Source organism: Stegodyphus dumicola, chromosome 3 (genome assembly GCF_044657685.1).
Source record: "Stegodyphus dumicola isolate Sdum_Otavi_A_Nest chromosome 3, ASM4465768v1".
NCBI classification, from domain to species: Eukaryota; Metazoa; Arthropoda; class Arachnida; order Araneae; family Eresidae; genus Stegodyphus; species Stegodyphus dumicola.
In genome coordinates this window covers 239,979,276-240,000,533 of record NC_140770.1, presented here as the reverse complement: position 1 = coordinate 240,000,533, position 21,258 = coordinate 239,979,276, and the positions used below count along the sequence as shown (strand labels likewise).

General features: G+C 31.9%; 1 protein-coding gene across 1 annotated transcript in view; it reads right to left on the bottom strand.

Annotated features, from left to right (window-relative positions):
- The window catches only part of LOC118192509 (innexin inx2-like), a 55,285-nt gene extending 40,359 nt beyond the window's left edge, over positions 1 to 14,926 (bottom strand). Inside the window, exon 1 of the mRNA XM_085813961.1 lies at positions 14,802 to 14,926. The gene's annotated coding sequence lies outside the window, so the exon portion shown is untranslated. The remainder of the gene's footprint in view (positions 1 to 14,801) is intronic.
- Between the last annotated feature and the right edge of the window lie 6,332 nt (positions 14,927 to 21,258).

Genomic DNA, 21,258 nt, shown 5'->3' with positions numbered 1-21,258 from the left:
AAGAATAACGTTCAGGAGTTGGGTGTTTAGTCATTCTGCTTGTTCATTAACTACGTAAAAAAAAAAAATATGGTATGACTGAACTGCCTTTGCTTGCGTAATTTAAGTATAAATGATTACAATTATGATACACGAGCATTTTCAAATTTTTACTGCAAGAGAAGAAAAATCAAAGAATTGCGTGAATTGCGGATATTAGCATAGACCAAGGATGTCAAACTCGCGGCCCACAACACATATTTTTGCGGCCCGGCCAATATATCGGCAAATAATAATATATAATAATAAAATAACATATCGACGAAGAAAAAAAATGAAATGTTTACTGCTAAGTAATTAACGATAATTTATCCAGTGTTGTTAGATTACTCACATCTAGCTGACACACACTACTTAAATTACAAATGCGTGTGAGTAGCTTGCGTTCAGCTACCTTCGGCTTTTGGGGGACACGTGCACTCAGAACTTGTACGCATCCCCCGATAGCCGAATGTGGCCGAACTCATGGTCTCAGTTTTCCAATCATAGTTTTGTACGATATATTGGTGCATGCATGTGAATGCACTTGCTTTATTATTACATGCTTTATTATTAATTATTACTTAATTCATATTGTTACGGATTTCATAGTTATTTATTTATTTAGTTTTTTTTATTTAGAATTTTAATTAGATTTGCTTCATGTTGCCTTAGCAACGCAGACGATTTTTGAAAAGACAGCATCCTTGGAAGGTTAAAAATAGAACAGCGCGTGCATTTAATACCTAATAAATAAATATCTCGTAATTGCTGTTGCCATCCACAAAAATCCAGATATTTATAGATGTTTCCAGTATATTCGAGAAATTAATTATAAAGCTTATGAAAGCCGAGAACAAACAACTCATCTCAGTAGTAGCTGTAGTTCTAGCGAACTGTTTGTTTACTTAATGCTGTGATTGATTTGTAGCGATTTCGCCGTGAGATAGAATTAGTTTCTCTGTTTTGAATTGATTTTTGCTAAACGTTTGACATTTTGTGATATTGTTAGAATATTTTTGAAGAAATATTTCAGCATTTTGATTTATCTCTTGTGGAAATAATAAATTTTTGTTAACTTTTTAACGTTAACCGTGTTTATTCCAGCCCTTTGTATTCAGTATGTCTATATCAAAACCAAGTGGCAGTAAAATTAAACGAAAAATCGCTGACGAACATAGAATATTCCAAGTAAAATGGGAATTAGAATATTTTTGCTGTGAAATAAAAGATAAAATAATCTGCTTGATATGTAATAATACTATTAATGTACCAAAGTTATATAGTATTAAACGTCATTACGAACAACAAAAATCGAAATATAACAATTACGAAGGATTAATGAGAGAAGAAAAGTTGAAAGAGCTCAAATTAGGAGTGAAAAAGCAACAGTCCATGTTTAGTAAAGTATTGCAAGAAAGTGAAGCGGCGGTACATGCAAGCTACGTCTTGTCTGAGTTGATAGCTAAACATTCGAAGCCTTTTACTGACGGTGATTTCATCAAGGAATGCCTAATGAAAGCTGGAGAAATTGTTTGTCCTGGAAATGTGCAGGCTTTTCAATCAATTTCATTGTCTCGAAATACAGTTGCGGAAAGAGTTACTGATTTAGCCGCGAATTTAAGTGATCAGATCAAAGCAAAATCATCTAGTTTCGAAAGTTTCTCCATTGCCTGTGACGAGAGCACGGACATTAGTGGCAAAGCTCAATTAGCAGTGTTTCTTCGTTCTTGTGACAAGAATTTTAACATTTTTGAGGAATTACTGGAACTAATACCGATGCCTGGTACTACCACAGGAGAAGATATGTTTACTTGTGTTTCTGGACTTCTGCAGAAATACAATCTATCTTTGGCAAAATTAAATTCTGTAGGTATAGATGGCGATCCATCAATGACCGGGAAAAACAAGGGCTCCGTAGCATTACTAAGAAAAAACTTAGTGAAATTCACGGTTCAAACATTCATCATGTGCATTGTATTATACATTAAGAAGTTCTATGCACGAAAGCAATAAATATGGAGAATGTTTTGTCATATATAAAAAAAGTTATAAATTTTATAAGATCTCGAGGTTTAAATCAGTGTCAATTCACTGCTTTCTTAAGTGAGTTAGATAGTGAATATTCGGGTTTGTCCTACTATACCGAGGTACGTTGGCTATCTTGCTCCAAGATTCTCAAACAATTCTGGGATTTGAAAGAAGAAATATGTCAGTTTTTAAAAACGAAAAATCAAGACGTAAGTTTGTTTTACGATCCAATATGGATACAAGATTTATCTTTCTTGGTTGATATAACAAAACACTTAACCGATTTAAATTTATCGTTACAAGGAAAAGTCATATCATTACGAACATGTTTGACATAATTAAAGCATTCAAATGTCAACTAGTTCTTTGGAAAAAACAACTTAAAAAGGAAGATTTGACGCACTTCCTGACGTGCAGAATGAATAAATTAAGTTTAGATGATACTTGTTCGTATCAAAAATACGCAGAAAAAATTGCAAATTTAACAACTGAATTTGAAACGAGGTTTAATGATTTTAGTTCCCTCGAAGACAATTTTTTTTTTTTTTTTTTTTTTTTTTTTGTTTTCTTCGATTTTCTCAATAAGTATTGACTAGTACCCAGCCATATGCAAATGGAGGTGATCGAGATTCAATGCAACTCAAATTTGAAAGCAAAATTCATTGAAGTGGGAGTGCCTGAATTTTACAAATATTTACCAGCCAGGTTTGAAAATACTCGAAAATTCGCATATGAAATTATTTCCATGTTTGGTAGCACTTATCGGTGCGAGCAGTTATTTTCAGTCATGAAAGGTAATAAGTTTCCTATTAGAAACCGTATTAATGATGCTCACCTTGGGTCAGCGTTGAAAGTTATCACTGCAAACAAAATTTCTCCCGAAATAGGAAAGATAATAGCAGAGATGAGATGTCAAGTATCAGGACGTAAACATTAAATTTTTCTTGTTCTTTTCTATATAAATATATATATATATATGTTTATTTTTGTATTATTCGAAATAAATCTACGTTTCTATGAATATTGATTTTTTTTTTTTTTTTTTTTTTTTTTTTTTTTTTTTTTCCGGCCTGCCTAAAGTTAAACCTTGTTTGTTTGGCTCAAGTGTACCTATGAGTTTGACATCCCTGGCATAGACTTTAAATCTATTACTTGTTCCACATAGAATTTTTTTGATTCAGATACTCATAAAATCTTCTACTTCAAATTCAAATACAAGAATCTTCTACTTCACATACATGAATCAAAATTCTTGTATGAAACTAATCAGACTTTTTTAAAAATCCAGTTAGCGATGTACAAGCCTACTCCCCCCCCCCCCCCAATTGTTCGCGACCTTCAAAAAAGCTTTTTCTAAAAATGGAGCTTTAAGTACATAAGTAGGTTTGGAATTGAAGAAATGATAAAGTGGTTCTGCAAACTGACCAAACATTACACAATTTTTTTAAATAAAATTAATCCTTCTAAAAGACACGAATGAAATAATTAAAGTGAATAACTAGGTATTTAATATAAGAAATATTTCGCTTTCTTTATGTTATAAATATTTATACTTAATTACGTGCAAATTAGCTCTATAAATAAAACACAGGAAATCACTCTTGAGGCATTTCAGATTTTCCAAACCTGTTTTTCCAAATTACTCTCTCTCATCAACTGCCGAGCCGTAAAATCGCTGAACACTGGTAGTTCGACTTGCGTTTGATTTCAGGCAAGTGGGCTGGCGGCATGAACGTTTTTAGGGTTCTTCCGTAACGTGGATACGAGCCGATTCTTTTAGAAAATCCTCCACGAAGGCATCCCTTCTCTTAGGCTAAATAACCATAGCGTGCTTTACCACAACTAAATAAAACCAAACCAAACAACTTTTCTTTCTAATGCTGGCACTTAATGCTGGAGTATCTTGAAGGCTCATATTTCATTCTTTCTAACGGAAAATCAAGAGTAGTGAAAGTCATTTTGAACTCATTAGAGAATAACTTCTAAGAATTCTACAAATTATGAATAATAAGCTTAAGAAACTTGGCGTTTACATTTACCGGGTTCTCTGCAGAAGTGCTTCCGTATCTTTTTCCTGACCACGGCTCTATTTGAAAATTTTCAGTTTACTTAAAAACCCTTTTTATACAATCTTCTGCATTTAAAAATAATCTTTAGTATTTAACATCGGAATTAAAGTTTTTTTAAGTTAAAAATTGAACTAAAGCGAAAGCATCAATTACCCACATCCATTTCTCATCAAAAATTTAAAAACTGAAATGTCATGAAATACCAATTCCAAAAAATCTTCCGTATGTTTAACAGTATTACTAATTGATTAATAACATTAAAACTCGAAGCGATATTTAGATCAAGATTGCCCAAAAGATACATGGTGCTGCCATCTGGTGGCGAATGCTTCTGCGACAGATTGATTTAAACTAAGAACAGAATGAATGATTAAAAATAATTTATGTTAAATGTGATTTTTAATTTAAATATATTAATTTGATCTTTTTTCTTAAGTTTTTAAGCCGCCTTATAAAAAAGGGAAGCAAAAAGAGAGAATATACTAAAATTGAGGGAACTACGGTTTCTATCGCTGCTATTAAACAATTTATTAAAACAATTCAATTCGAATTGCGGTAAAATTTCCGATTCGCAATTTTTCTTCGATGACAGACCTGTACATATTACTTTCATATGTACAACTGACTATGCAACAGCTGCATGCAACGGCACAAACTGCTAAAATGGTGAAAGAGATAATATATAAAATCTGAAGTTTTCAGTTTCTGTAAGTTTACAGCATCTTCCTTGATTAGCGAGTGATGACGACATACATTTCGTAACATATTATCAACTTAATACCTCTTGATTAGCAAGTCTTTCTTCACCTTCATCTGTAGAAGAACATAAATTAGTCGATAAGTTTTGAGATACAGATTGAAAGAGCATAAATATTAACACTTGTCAATCAGATTTTCTCCTTACACACACACGCACGCACGCCAAAAAAAAAAAAAAAAAAAAGGGGGGGGGGGAAAGAAAGAAAGAAAAAAGAAAAGAAAGAAGCATGTGTAGTTCCTTTCGTAACTGACGGGGAAAAAAAAAAAAAAAAACTATTATTTTTTTCTTATTTTATTAACTCCAGCTCTATTATTTTATAGCTGTAATAATAATCTTTTTTACGGAATTACGAATTGTTCTATGCATAATTCTATCGCACAACACTTACTACAATAATAATTATACATTTAATTATTTATAAATTTGTAAATAATAATAATATTTTAAAAAATAATTAAGATTAAAATAGATATGATTAAGCAATTATTTATTACACTATATAAAAAGAATAAATAAACATGTTAATTTACATCTACTTTTTGAAAACGTTACGGTGAAATATTTTCCAGTCATATTTTACAATTGCTTTTTAAGTAAGATTTTATTTGATTGTTTGTTTTAGTGACTAAATCAAAACACAGAGAACTATCTGTCTAAAAGGAAAACTTGCTAACGTTCCCATTATTCCCCCCCACAAAAAAAAAACTGAAAGGTTTTAGATTTTAAATTACGTCCAAAGGTGGTTTTTTTTTTTTTTTTTTTTTTTTTTTTTTTTTTTTTTAACATTTTGTGTGGTATTTTTATTTATTAAATATCATGTTCTACGTACTCGAACTATAAAATTCAGTTCAAGAGCAATATCACAAATTAATTTTAAAATGAGATATCTTTAGAATTTCCGATACAGTCTCACGCGCTGGAGATAATTTTTTTTTTTTTTTTTTTTTTTTTTTGCACAACGTTTCCATTGCTCACTTTGAAATCGTTTAGTTTGTTAATGAAAAATTCGTTAAAGGTTTACAAAATATTAAATTTATAATAAAAAAAATTCCAAATTTCAAATTTGTGCTTCCATATGCCCCATATTCGCAGTAGGATTGCGTTATTCATTGGGAAAACAATAGTCCCTCAGGAACAAAGCCCCTATTATGTTGCGTAGCGGTATCTTAAATTTAAATTAATAAGCCTAAGAATACATCATTGCGAGTGGACTGTAATTCAACTTTTTATTCAGCAAATTCAACTTTAGACAGACAGACAAAGTAGACAGATGTCTTTTGTTGCACCCGCTAAGTCTTTCTGCACCTATGGGCGAAAAATCAAGCATAGGTACGAAGGAAAGGTATATAGAAAACAACACAGCAAAAAGGCAAAGCGTGAAAGTTGCAGTTAGCGTTTGCAAGAATGCAAAAACAAAATGCGAGTGGCGCATGCGAACTGCGCGTGGCGAAATAAGATCTCACAGACAGGCAGACGATCTGGTGACCGAAACAGCCCCTTTCGACTAAAACGCCACCAAAAGGCCCAGGCATTCAATCAAATTTGGAACATAGGACGAACCAGCAGTGTTCAATGGTCTTATTCGCATGGGCAAAGGCAATCACTTTGCCCATGCGGAACCCACGAACAAAAAGGAAATTTAAAGTAACGATATCATTCAGTTAATAATAACATTACATAGTGGAATTAATAATAACTTTTCTTTCAAATATCTGACATGTAATAATTTAAATTTCTAGGTTAATCACAAACTGAAAATATTTCATATTCGGACATAACATTGAACGGGGCTTCGGTTATCTGAATTAAGTTATTGACAATAATTTCTTCCGAAGCATAATTACGTCTTGAATAATTAAATCTTCTTTATACTAAACTGTCTTTGGAGTTTCCACACGGCGTTAACTTGTGTTGAAGTTATGTCTTAGGAAATGTTTTTGGTTTTCTACTGTCTGGCTTTTTCATTTTGAACAGATCATTTTAAAATATAAAATTTGATATTTTCTTACCATATCTTTAATTTTTGGAAACCAGCTGTTTGGTATTACCATATAACTCAAAACTTCTTCGGCCTTTAAGTTGAAATCTGTGTATTAAGTTCAAATTGTACTTTTTTAAAAATTATCTTATGATTTTTACATTTTTTTATCTGCTAAATAAATTTTTAACAGATTAAAAAATATATATTGTTACGAAATGTACTGGCGCGGTGAGATAGCTTCCCCGCAAAGCAGTTTTAGGGTTGCCATAAAATGGCAAGGGAAGACCGGGTTGCCACATTTGGCGAGAAATCGCCCATTTAATGACAAAAATGTTGATATGCCATGGACGGATGGAGAACCTTCTGGAACGAATTCTTACCGGTTTAGCTCAGAATGTTCTCGAACACTAGTCAAAAGCTACATAAACCCTGCTGGTTCGCAATCAGTGAGCGAGTGTCTCGCCTAGCGAGCTGATAGCGAGTGTGTCTCGTCAGAGTGCGAGTTAGTTAGTATCTAGTTGGTGTCTCGTCTAGCGAGTCCATCCCTGCGCAGTAGATCCGAGTTGACAGCCGGGCAGCGAGTGCCGAGTGGGTCGTCGAGTGCACCGAAAGAGTATCGTAGTGTATCGCGGTTAGTGCATCGTCGAGAGAGCGTGTTGAGCTCCGGGAACGACTGAACCGAAGAGTCGGGAGCTGTGTTCTGCGTGTCGTCGAGTGCATTGCGAGTTGTAGCATGGAGAGTCTCGAGAGTACGTGGAGTTCCGAGAACGACCGAACAGAGTCGGGAGCTGTACTCTGGTGCTTTGCCGTGAAGCTGTCTCCACCGTGATAGCCTGATAACCTGGAGGCGGTGTCGCTGATCGTGTCAGCGTGTTTATAGTAGATCTTCGACGACTGTAAAAGTGTTTTGGAGCTGTCCTGATTAATATTGGTAAATAAAGTGTCTTTCGATACTTCATCAAGTGTCGTCGTTATTCACTCCAGATCTGTGCGAACCCCGTATGAACGTGAAGGAAGAAAATAACGTAACAACTGGTGTCAGAAGAAAAACGTAACAATATTTTTGGGGAGTAGTTTCACTGTAACGTGTGAAAAGAAAACTATTTGAAATAATAAGATTATGTTTAAAATAAAGGTTTGGTTAATTAGTTTATTTATTTAAAGTCGCCGAAATTGTTTGCTCCGCATTAATTTCGAAGAAAGTCTGGTTTGTTTTTTAAAGAGGCTTTGTTTCCAGCTTTTAATTTTCGTGAGATACTTTCACTTGAGGCAGTGGTATGAAAATTAATCATCTTTTAGATGACATTCTGTTATTTATTATTATTTTTTTTTAATGCAGAATGATATGAAAAATGCCCAATGCCCTCGCCGGAACTCGAACCGTGGACCTCTCGATATGCCCTAAGTGTGCTACAGTTACACCCCGAAGGCATGCAGAAAGGAGGTAGAAAATACCTTATAATCTTAATTTACATACACTATTGCTCAAAACTTGTGGAATATTATGCTAATTAGAAAGTGGATTCATTAAAATTCATTGAAATTGGTAGAGATGTTGCCAAGCAAAGAAAAAAATTCGGAAAAAATTCAGAAGTTGGGTTACTTTTAACAACAGTTAAAGTTAAGTATCTTCATTTAAAACCTTAAAAAAAAAAAAAAAATAATATAATATTTTCACTGAACAATTAAAGGCCATCGCACTGCTGTTATTTGGTGTAACTTCAATATAACAATAATAAAATAATTTTTATATTAAAAAAGACTACTACTCTAGTATACAAACAGGAATCAACTGCAATTGCAGATAAGTGCAGCTGACAAGATGGCGACCGGCTGGTAAAACTGCCAGATTTCCGCAAACGTCGATTTGATTAAAAAAAAAAAATTGTTGCAGAATGAAATAGAGCGAGGTATGTTTATATTTAAACGTGAAATTTTAGTTCTGTTTGATTCAGCATTGATTCTCAAAAAATAAAAAATTTAACTACCTTTTATAAAATCCCTGAACAAAAAGGAATAAAACTGAAGCGCTGTAAAACTCCATTATCGTTTGGCGTTAAGGCGACCTTAAAAAATGCGCAACTGAAGAAGAAAAAAGTAAGCCAAATTTGAAACCGACTTAACGCTAGACACAACAGTCATTAGAAATTCGGCTCGACAATTCAAACGTCTGTTAAATGAACAAATAAAAATGAATTTTCAGGCGGGTCATTAGCTTTTGAACTCATTAAGGTCAGCAATGTAAAAGGACGTTTTCTTCCTTTTCTTGTCTCGTTGGGAATTTAATGAAAGACTTTTGATGATGATACACGCAAAATAACTTTTCATTTGAGGAGGAGCCCATTTTTAATTTTCCCCCTTTGGTTATCTATTGCAGAGAAGCATTTTAGCCTTCAGTTATAAGAAGCAATTAACATCTCGATGTTAATGACATACCTTAGTTTGTCAATTACGCAGCACGTTTATTTATTTATTTATTTATTTCAGAAATTGCGCTCCTTTTGATGCTAATAAAATTCTTCAAACCCAGACTTGCTGTCATTTGTAAGATCAAAGTAATTATATTTTAGTTAGAAGAATGCAGCTCATATTGGTAGGCAGAAATTTATCGTGGAAGATGAAAGCTACATCTTTCCACATTTTACTGTACTGATATCTCGATGGCCTATCGAATAGAATAGACTTTATTCTAATTAATATATGAGTGAACACGAAAGACCGTAAGCATAGATCAGATTTTATATTGCACTCAAAGGGGCGGTTTTTTAACGTTTTGAGGGTTATCTTTATTTAATAAATATCATGTTCTTCGCCCTTAAACCATAAAATTGAGTTCAACAGCAATATCCCAAAATATTTAAAAAGAGCATATCTTTAGAATTTCTGATATACAGTCCGAATGCTGGAGGTAAATGTTTTTTTTTTTTTTCTCTCGTACAGTGTTACCATTGCTCTTCTTGAAATCGTTGAGTTTTTTAATCAAAAATTCGTTAAAGATTTATAAAATATGAAATGGATAATAAAACAAATTCCAAATTTTGGCTTCCAGATGCCCAAACTCGAGAGGAGGACTACGTTATTCAAAATTTGATATCTCTAGGTACAGTTGTTTTTCCACAATGCCAGAAACATACATAATTTCATGCAGATCCTTCGTTATTTAATTTCTTTAAATATAAAGCAAGGCTCTAACATTTGGTAGCAACAATTTGAAAAGTAAAACGCCATTTTGTAGTGGACGATGTAAAGGACAAAAACGAACATAACAGTCCTTCTGAGCAAATTAAGCAATCTAATTGTACAGTTCTAAGCAATCTAATTGTACAGTTCTAAGCAATCTAATCGTACAGTTAACAAAAAATTTGTAAGTTTTAGAAAATATGAAATAAAAATAGTACTGCCAAACATTAAATATGTTATTATTATATAATGTCATGTTCTGATGTTGAAGAAAGCACGCGATTGCATGTGACGTCATTGTATGCCGAAAATTTTTCGTTAATGTCAGCGTTTTAAATAAATACCAGCTGTTTGCCACCTTATTGTTTCGCGTTAAGATAACTGTCCCGGCATGTTATTGTCACGTTAATTCTTTTATTGATATTGAGAAAAAGTTGCCATATTACATTAAATTGAAATCATGATATCATACGTATACGTATTAACCTGAAGTGTCAAAAAGCAGCGGCGTAGCTAAGGTTTTCAGAGCCCGTGGTCAATTGAAGATTTTGCGCCTCTTTCTGTGAGATAAGAATGGAAAAACTTTCATCTTAAATTTCGTAACATTAATTTGGCGCCCCCTGGATGTTGCACCAGGGGTCAGATGTCACCTCTTGCCCCATCCTAGCTACGCCACTGTCAAAAAGTTTTGTTTCCTGGGTTGGCAACATAATAATTATTTAAGAATTGGTTGTTGCTTGGAAAGAATCATTCATATTGGAAATGTTTTTATGCGTTTTCTTTTCAGGTGTACATGGAACTTATAAATTTTGCTTTGGCTAGCCCCCTAGTTTAATTAAAAAATATACGTAATTTAAATTATAAAAATATACATTTCGCTTCGTTACTAATGTAAATTAAATTATTGTTTTTAAACAAGAAAAGAACAAATAAGTTAAGAAAAGTCCTATCTGAATAAAGTTAATAAAGTAGTATTTGATAATTTTGAAATTCAGTTCAGAAAAATGGGATTTGGCGTAGAAGATGCAGCACCGAATTATATCAAAGAGCCAGATGTTGTTCATTACATTAAAATAAGCCGCCTCAGTATGAACTTATCCGTATGAACGACAGTACCATCCTAACAGAAATATTTTCGGCTAGACCAAGTAGCACAAGAAGAAGAGGAAGACCTAGACTTCGATGGATAGATGCTACATGTAGGAGGATTGTATAGTTCTTAAAAGTAAGAGTTGAAGGAATTTGAGTGTTAGTAGAAGTGGTTGGAAAAGTCCAGTTCAGAAGGTTTTGGCCCACGGGCTCACCCTGCGCCATGGATGATGATGATGAATTTTGAAATAAAAACATTGCCTTTGTGATGTGGAATTACAGTTTATGATAAAAGGGAAGCTACTTGTAGCCCAAAAAATTGTTTCATTTAGTACGTAAAGTATTTAATATCTCCATTATCTAAGACGATATTTAATGCCTTGCGTAAGAGGATACTCTTATGAAAATACAAGTGGCAGATACTTTTGAGCGAATGCATCAGAAACAGATAATTAATGAACTTAATTATTAATGAACTTTTGAGCGGATGCATCAAAAACAGATAATTAATGAACTTAATTATTAATGAACTTTTGAGCGGATGCATCAAAAACAGATACTGATTTACTAAATGACTGCCAGAGGTTTCAATGCTCTTTTCTAACTGTCAGTTGCACAATTTTTACAAACACACAATTTTTACATTTCCTAGAATGCTTGGACTTTAAAGAAAAGTACTCCCAAATCAAATCTGAAAACGCATGAAAAATATGCTCAAATAACATTTTTTTGTTTACTGCCTTTTGTTGCTCGTTATTGTATTTTAAACAAGGAAATGTTATTCGAAAGCTGCAATTTAGAACAGGAATTTGTTCTCAAATAAAAAATAATGAAACGTTCTTTTTCATTTCTACGTAATTCCATCATAATATGCTCTCAAGAAATAAAATATAATAAAATGAAATTTTGCAGTTGTATGTAATTACATTGCTGTATGTTTTTGCACTTATGAGTTAAACAAATATTTATTTACTTTTATTGTAGGCTGAGTTCCAATTGGCGGTCATTTATTCTAAATATATACAGGTCCTTGAACCTTAGTATGAGTTTAAGAAAGACTTAAATAACAAAAGTTTTTAAAAAAACAGACTTGCTCAGTGGGTTACCTTCCCATTTAAGTATAATTTTCCTTTATAACCCTCAATTAGAATTCTTGGATTATGAAAATGCTTATCTGCCTTTGAAAGCAGGCAGGAACTGAGTGGAAAATTTTCCAGATGTATGGAATTAATAAATGTGAAAATATATATCTCTTCTTTTCATATTACTGCTGTGAATATAATACATATAAAAATAATTACAAATAAGAACAAATAATGTGCCCTATAGAGGTAACCAGTTGCTGACAATTGCAGTGGTTGAAAGAATATTACTTTTTTCATCATTATTCTCACTAAAAATTTGCATATATATGATCAACAACTGAAGTATGAAAAATTGCAAATCATTAAATATAAGACCGGTATGAAGACCTTTTGAAAAGATATGTATTTGATGACACACTTAGATCATTCAAATTAAAACGCAAATTTAAAAACACAAGTTTTTATATTTAAAAAAATCTCCGTTTTCTTCATAAATACTTTATAAGAACTGTTTTTGTATTTTCATCAATAATATATTACAGTACAATTAATTTCCTTGGAATTTGACTTAGGTCTATTAATTAAGAAACAAAACATAATACTTTTTTAGAATAATTTTATACTGTAAAAGCCACAGAATAAAACTTCGTAGCTACATACGAACTACATAAAGAAATGCTTTAAAGAAAAGGGACCGCCTTAGTGTATTACTTAGCAATCGTGTATTACTTAAAGAGGATTTTCTCTGAGAGGAAAAAAAAAAAATAAAAATAAATAAAATAAATAAATAAATAAATAAATAAAAATAAAGCTATATATGATATAATACTGAAAATAAAGTAACTTTCATATGTTATGTTTACTAAAGGAATGCAAGAAAGCATACAGTTATACATAGCTTAAACTGCGCTGGAGCACACCGGAGTCCGGCTCCGGTACTTCTTAATTTTTGGGATAAATCATAATTGTAGGCGGAGCGCACCGGAGCCCTAAATAAGAAGGCTCCGGCACTTCTTTTATGTAACTGAACAACAATTTTAGTAGAAATTTGGTCTCGAAAATTTTACTTTTTGCAATAAAATTATTTTTAAAATAGCTTATTAAATTTTAGTATATCTCTTTATATTTTATTTAATTTTAATTATTTAATTACCTAAATCTTTAATTATTTAAAGAAATATTAATTAATTAGTTTTTATTTAATTAAATAATAATTATTAATTAAATAATAATCGACAAATATCTATTATTAATATTGATTAACTACTTAATAATTGCTTTGATGATAATTAACTATTTAATTTTTTAATTATTAATGATTTTAATAGTCATTTTATTTATTTATTTACTTTTGTTCCTCTTTGCTGACGGTCTTCCATAGGGTTCCGGTACTTCTTATTTTAGAAATTAAGCCGTGCAAGATATTTTCTTTCTCCTTTCCGCCTGCCTTCATGGTGTAATCGGAAGCATACTCGACGCGTATTCGAGAGATCCAGGGTTTGAATCTTGTTGAAAGCATTGCACATTTTCCCCATCCTTCGCTAAAAAATAAGCCTGATGATTCTACAGAGTTTATTTGTAATTTCTCTAATATGACCAAGAGAAATTTGGCTCGACAACGTTTGAAACAAAGCACATATAAACAAAAGAACCTGAAGGTGATAATGACGCTGAATATAGCTAAGTATTATAGTATTATAAGCAAACTTAATTAAAAAGATTTGAAAAACATATGTAATCATAATATGAGAGATTTATTACTATAATGTAAAAAATTTACAATGCTTAAATACGGCCTACGTACATTTAAAGATTAGCATAATAAATAAATTATACTTGAATGCAAATTCCTAGATACAAGTCTATAAGCATAATGATAAATAATTTAATACTCTTAAAATAAAATTCCTTTTTAGAACATAAGATGATAGCAATGAAATTAAATAGAATTAATTATAAAAAAGGAGTATATTTTTCGAAATAAAAATAACAAATATTCTAATTCGAATGATAGCAACGAAATTAAATATAATTAATTATAAAAAAGCAGCATACCTTTCGAAATAAAAAAAAATATCCTAATTCGAATAAAATATCTAATTTATTGCAGTATTTAATTTTCAGTCATTTTACCAGTAGCCCTTGTATATCATATTAGATCACGTATACAATCCCTTCACGAGTGAGAGAAGACATTATATTTTCGAAGATGTTAAGAACGAGCTTATAAGATAGCCCTACAAATATCAGCTTAACTAACTGAACATGTTCGACGAGACATGCATAATAAATGGTCTGGATACCATATTTTAAGACAAAATTAAGTTAATAAGTTTTGTTTTAATGTCAAAGTTAAGGAATAAGTGATATATTATCTAAATTCGTATTTTAAATATTATGCTGTGCATATAAGAAAGTTTTCAGAAGGCCAAAATTTTGAGGGAAACAAATTCGTTTTGTCTTCCAACCAACACAATAGTATAAAATAATTCTACTTGTCGTTACCGACTGTGGAATTTTTTGGAAGTGAATACTATATTTTGAGAATTTTTTACGACAGAAAGAATACATTAGAAAATAAGACTTACTTTATTTTCGCTGGGATGTATCGAAGTTTGTTAATCTACAGAAAGAATATTTCTTGACTTCAGACGACGTGGCTCCTTACAGTCGTCCTCGTCTATATTCAGAATCACCTGCTCTTAAATCAACAGTCTGGTACCTTAGGTTTACCGACGTCATATAAGTGTAGGAGCTTAGTTGATGTTAGTTATAGATTTCATAGATCTCATTTCCGAAAGTATTTATTACATTTGAGAAGTTTGTATAGTAATCATGATTAAAAATGATTTAATAAAGTAGACTTATTTTAGAATGCCAAACTTTTCATTTATTAGAGAACTCTTATTTCTAAATGATTGAAAAATGTTGCCTTATCGAATAGGGACATACTAGTGATTAGGATTGAACAAATTTGAATTTGAAGATTAATTTTCATACAGCTTTAGAGAAGTTAAATTTAGTAGAAAAATTACCAAATAAAAATATTAATAACAATCACTTTTACATTCCTTCAAAAAATTTTAATACGCACGAAAAAGAATTCAACTAACGTAGTTTAATAAATTACGGGAAAAAAAAGACAAAAAGAATATATGAAATATGAAAGGTTTCAGATTTTAAATTGCGTCCAAAGGGGCATTTTTTCAACATTTTGTGTGTTTTTTTTTTCACATTTTGTGTGTTACCTTTATTTATTAAATATCATGTTCTTCGCACTTAAACCATAAAATTCAGTTCAACAGCAATATCGCAAAATAATTTTAAATTGAGCATATCTTTAGAATTTCCAATGCACAAATCGGCGTGCTGGAGATAAAAATGTTTCTTTTTTTCCCCGTAGAGCGTTGCCATTGCTAGCTTTTAAATAATTGAGCCTGTTAATCAAAAGTTCGTTAAAGTTTTACAAAATATTAAATCGATCATAAAACAAATTCCAAGTACCAAATCTGGGCTTCCAAATGTCCATATTTACAGTATTATTATATCATTCAAATTTGGATAGCTCTAGGTACCGTTGTTTTATCCCAATGCGAGAAACATACATACGTACATTTATGTAGATTCTTCATTATTTAATTTCTTCAAATATAATACAGGCGATAATATTTGGTGGCAACAGTTTGAAAAGTGAAACGGATATTCGGAGTAATTCGACGCAAAATCGCAAAACGAAAACAATAGTCCTTCAGGGACAAAGCCCCTTTGGACTAATTCAAACTCAAATGAAGAAATAATATGTCAGATTTTTTTTTTACAAAAAGGTATTTTCAGCAATATTTAATAATCATAAATAGTATTCTAAACCCCAGTCATTTTATACGTCATTTTATTTTAATCTGATAATAGTATTGTCTTATATGCCATTTGCTATAGATATTTGAGTACTAAACGAAGCATACAATACCACCAGTCAATACGTAGTTTCATGGGGAAGTGCATATTATCCAAATTCATAGTTTTCACCTTTCAACTTCGCACAGTATACGGGAAGTGATTTTAATTTCACTATATCATTGATGTGATAATCTGTTATGAGGAAATTAATGAGTAACGTGGCTATTTCTCTAAAAATTAGACTTAAAGGATAAAAATAATATATTTAAAATATATATATATTACCTCTTAATTTTGTTATAAAATTATTTCGCTTCGTTTTACGTCTATAAACTCAGGTACTTTTTTATTTTAAAGCATTCACAAAGCGTCAAAAGTTATATCCTCTTCAAATCAATTACACGAGATTATTTTGTAAATATATTATTAAGATTCTGTTGAAATGAATCTGTAATATTACCTATAATATAGATTTATCTATTCTCTTGATCTATACATTTATCACTAGAAAGGCCTGAGCAATAAGTACTTTGAAAATATAACCTCAGGTTGTAAGTAAATAATTTAGTAAACGGCACTTATTTCAGACAGATACGCTGCCTGAAGAAAATTTTTTGCTAGCGTTTACTGTTGAAGAAAAAATTTACACCTCCTTTTCCCTTCCATTTATAAAAGGAAAAGGTACTTACATATTAGCTCAACCTCTTTAGTGGTAGTCGCCAAATTTTCAGAATGACTGAAACTGTGGCAATCATGCTCATAAGAATTATTCAGATTTTAACAAGGAACTTTGCCATTTTCATTAGCTTTTTTTTTTTTTTTTTTTTTTTTTTTTTCTTATTTTCACGATTACAATACTCCCTTTTTACTTCGTACAAGGAAGTAAAAAGGATTTAAAGGTATTGGGGAAAGCAGAATGCAAAAATGTTTCGAGGGAATTGATAAGAATAGAATTTAAAATGATTTCAAAGATACTGATGAGGACAGAATTTGAAAGGAAATATTCAATTAAAAAATAGTGGCAACCTAAAAGTCTTCTCTCGGTTTAAACAACAATTATCCTGTTTATAGAAAAGTACAGATAAAAATTATCATGTCTACAGAAAAGTACAGATACTGACACAGAGCTTCACATCAGACACAATGCCGGTTTCTATAATTAAATGTTCCAGACGTGTATTTAAAAATTAAGAAAGGCCATTTTTTTCCTAATTATTTATTCTTATGTATGCATTATGTTCAAATGAAACAATTTCTTCTGTACGCGGATGGCATTTCCTTATGCTATATAAAAACGTTTCGTTAACATTTATTGAAAAGCTTCAAGCGGTATCATGTGCCTTATTATTTTATATTAGTATAATAAATTTTTATTAATTGTGCTAGTCGTGAGATAAGGTTGTAACACAAGAAACACATAAGGAAACACAAGAAAAATACAAGTAAAATCAGAATTTATTTTTATATTAAACGTACGTATTATTTCCCAGACCATTGCAATTAGCGTTTAGAATCAAGACATATTGCATTAGTTCCTGGAATTTATAATTATTTTAATGTTTATAGTATAAACTGATGAAGATTTTAATATGTGACTATTCGCTAACATGAAAACTTTATTTAAAAAAGAAAAAATCTGAAAGCTGTCAGATTTTATATTACATCCAAAGGGGCCTTTTTTTTTTTTTTTTTTTTTTTTTTTTTTTTTTTTTTACGTTTCGTGTGTTACCTTTATTTATTAAATATCATGTTCTTCGCACTTAAACCATAAAATTAAATTCAGCAGCAATATCCCAAAATAATTTTAAAATGAGCCTATCTTTAGAATTTCCGATACACAGTCTCTCGCGCTGGATTTTTTCCGTACAGTGTTGCCATCGCTCGCTTTGAAATCGTTGAGTTTCTTAATCAAAAACTCATAGATAATAAAACAAATTTCCAAACTTGAGCTTCCATATGCCCATATTCAGTGGAGGATTACGTTATTCAAAATTGGATGGCTCTAGGTACCATTGTTTTATCACAGTGCGAGAAACATACATACATCCATGCAGATTCTTCATTATTTAATTTCTTTAAATGTAACGCAAGGAGATAATATTTGGTGGCAACAATTTGAAAAGTGATTCGCCGTTTATAGTGAATGAACGCAAAATGCCAAAACATAATTAATAGCCCTTCTAGGCTAACGCCCTTTGGGCTAATACTATTTTTATATATTTCTGAAATTTAAAATTTTTAAACTCTTATTATCTACACGTACCGTAATTATGAAATGCAAAAGGGGTTTACCGAATATGACATAAAGTAGTCACGGGCAAATGATAAAATAGTTGCCAAATATCCTGCGATTTGGGTTTCATCATAAACTTCCAGGTTATGCGCCAAAACACTTACAATCCTATCCAAACTGTTTCATCATAAAAGAATAGAAGGGAAAAAATACAAGGAATTCATGAATTTGCTCACTGTTTATTCCTGAAATTTTGAAATATACTTTGTTGACCTTTAAGAACAGTTCATTCATTATCTTAGGGTAAGGAAAATGTTTTTAGACAGTATTCTTCAACGTCTTAGAATTAATTCTACCATTATGATTCATCTCCTTATTTAAAGGGGGGAGTGTATAATAACACAGCTCGAAAAAAAATGTCGGAGCAAACTCATTTCTTTAAACTGCACCGTCATTAAAATTACGCAGAAAATATTATGAGCAACGGAGTGGTACGGAAACGGGTTAGAGCTTTTAAAGATGGCCGTACGAATGTTCATGATGATTCTTCGGTCATTACTGAAAATTTGGTGCAGAAAGTTGACGAACGAGCGAACAGAACAGCGGGTTAGTATTTCGTCATCATCTGAGGACTTAATTACCTAAAGACCTTATTTTGTACTAACCAATTATTTTTATTTTAAGAAACTTTCCTTTCCCTTCTGATTTCAGTTTCCTGCCAGAATGCAAATTTAAATGATGTACATGCAAATTCTTAATGAGTTCGGAAATAGTATTAAAGTAGCAGAATTGAAGAGTTCGAAGTAGAAGAGTTGGTAATAATATGTAGAGCGGGTTACGTCGAGTTTGGTGTATTTAAATTATGGCAAAGCACACTAGGGCTATCTGCCTAAGGGGAGGGATGCCTTCGTGGAGGACTTTCTAAGGGAAACTGGCTCGTATACACGTTACGTTACACATGGGCAAAACCACGAAAACGCCCATGCAGCCAGCCCGTTCGCGGGATTCGAACCTCGGACCGAACTACCAGTGTTCAGCGACTTTACCGCTCGGCCGCTGGTGGGCCGGGTTACGTCGAGAAAAACGTATTAGGCCGCGAGTGTGATTTATGTAGCGTGTTTTCAAGTAGCTCTGTACCTGAATATTTGTGCTAGCCACTTACTTTAGATTATATTGATAATTTAGACTCGGCTTTGTTGTGTGCAGCCGTACAAAAAACTGATTGCACGATAAAGCTGAATTAGATTGAAGTAGGAGCCAGTCGTGTAGTTAGAATTGAATTCATTCTGATTGTACATATTATTGTTTTAAGTTACTTAGCCACAAATGGTGGTTAGTTGTGAGCACCGAGTGTGTGCATACTCTGTTCAGTTTAGCTAAAATAAAAAGGTTGTTATAACCTTCGTCGGCAGTCATCTGTTTTTCAAGAGATAGCGAGAATTCGCTACCTGGTCTTCGGTAGGGTCTACTTTTATGCTTCTAAAAAACAATAAGAGTCTACAACTTTCCTTAGATTTCACGCAGTGTTTTGTATGAAACTGTGAGCGAACGGTGTTTTGGGACAAGAAGGAGGTATTACTTGTGGTTTTTTTTTTCGGATAGAACAAACTTGCGGATACAATAAATTTTACAACATATTGTAAGACCTTAAACAAACTGCACCATGCAATCAAAAACAAAAGGCGTGGCATGTTGAGTAGAGGGATCGTTCTGCTTCATGGCAATGCCCGTTCACAAGCGTCTAAACGAACTCAAGATCTCATCCCGTCATTTCGCTGGAAACCATTTAATCAGTCTCCCTACAATGCTGATCTGGCGTCCAGTGACTACCACCTGTTCCTGTATTTCAAGAAGCATTTAGGCGATCTTCGCCATAACGACGATGATGAGATCAAAACGACTGTGTTGCAGTGGGTATCAAAATTAGACGGCAGACTTTTCTGAAGATGGAATTCTAAAACTGATTGTACGATAATGATAAGTGTCTTAATATTGGTAGAAATTATACAAGAAAATACCTTGAGGTGCAGGTTTTTATATAAAAATAAAATTGGTAAGAAAATTCTACTAGTTTCTTTTTCACTTCCAAACGGTGCTTACTTAAAAAAATGCCTCGTGGTATCAGTGTTTTAAGACACCTGATTACAACTGCTCTCAGATTAGCTTGAAAAAGGTATTTTAATATGTTTACAACTTTATTCCTTCGCAACTTATAATTTGCTCATTTAAGAGATTAAAAGGAATATTAATATTTTTTAATAGTATCTTTCCCAACTAATTAACTTTTAGGTCTGTTACAAAATAAACCTTTCCTTCTTCAAATTCCTAAATCTTATTTTTATTTATTTATTTTCCAAAAGTTGGTTGCAAAGTCCTTTTTTTAAGGGGGGGAGGCATACAGGTATTTGCAGCAGCATTAAGCAACGCATTAGGGAATAAACTGGCAGAACAGAGACTTTTTAAAATTATGTGTATCTACAGAACTATAAAGTGTTTTAGTTCACATAGAATGTACAGTCGAATCCAGATTATTGATACGAATTTAACGATTTTATCGATTTAACGAATTTTTTCCAATTTTCTAATAAAAGTTTAGCAAAAATTCCCAGTTTAACGAATTGTAAAAAATTTGCAAATTTTTAGAAAACCGAGTATTTAGCACAATTTTTCTTGAAAGAGTGAACCTATTTAGATCTACTTAAACACACTTCCTAAACTTCATGGGACTTTTTTTCCTCGTATGTGCAAGAAGTTTCCTCGATTCAAACACTGGAAAAAGTTTGAATTCTGTGCAAATTGCCAAAGAGGGCAATTAATTTCGTTTTGGCATTTTGCGTCGTTCACTATAAATGTCGGTTCACTTTTCAAATTGTTGCCACCAAATAATAGAGTCCTGAATTATATTTAAAGCAATT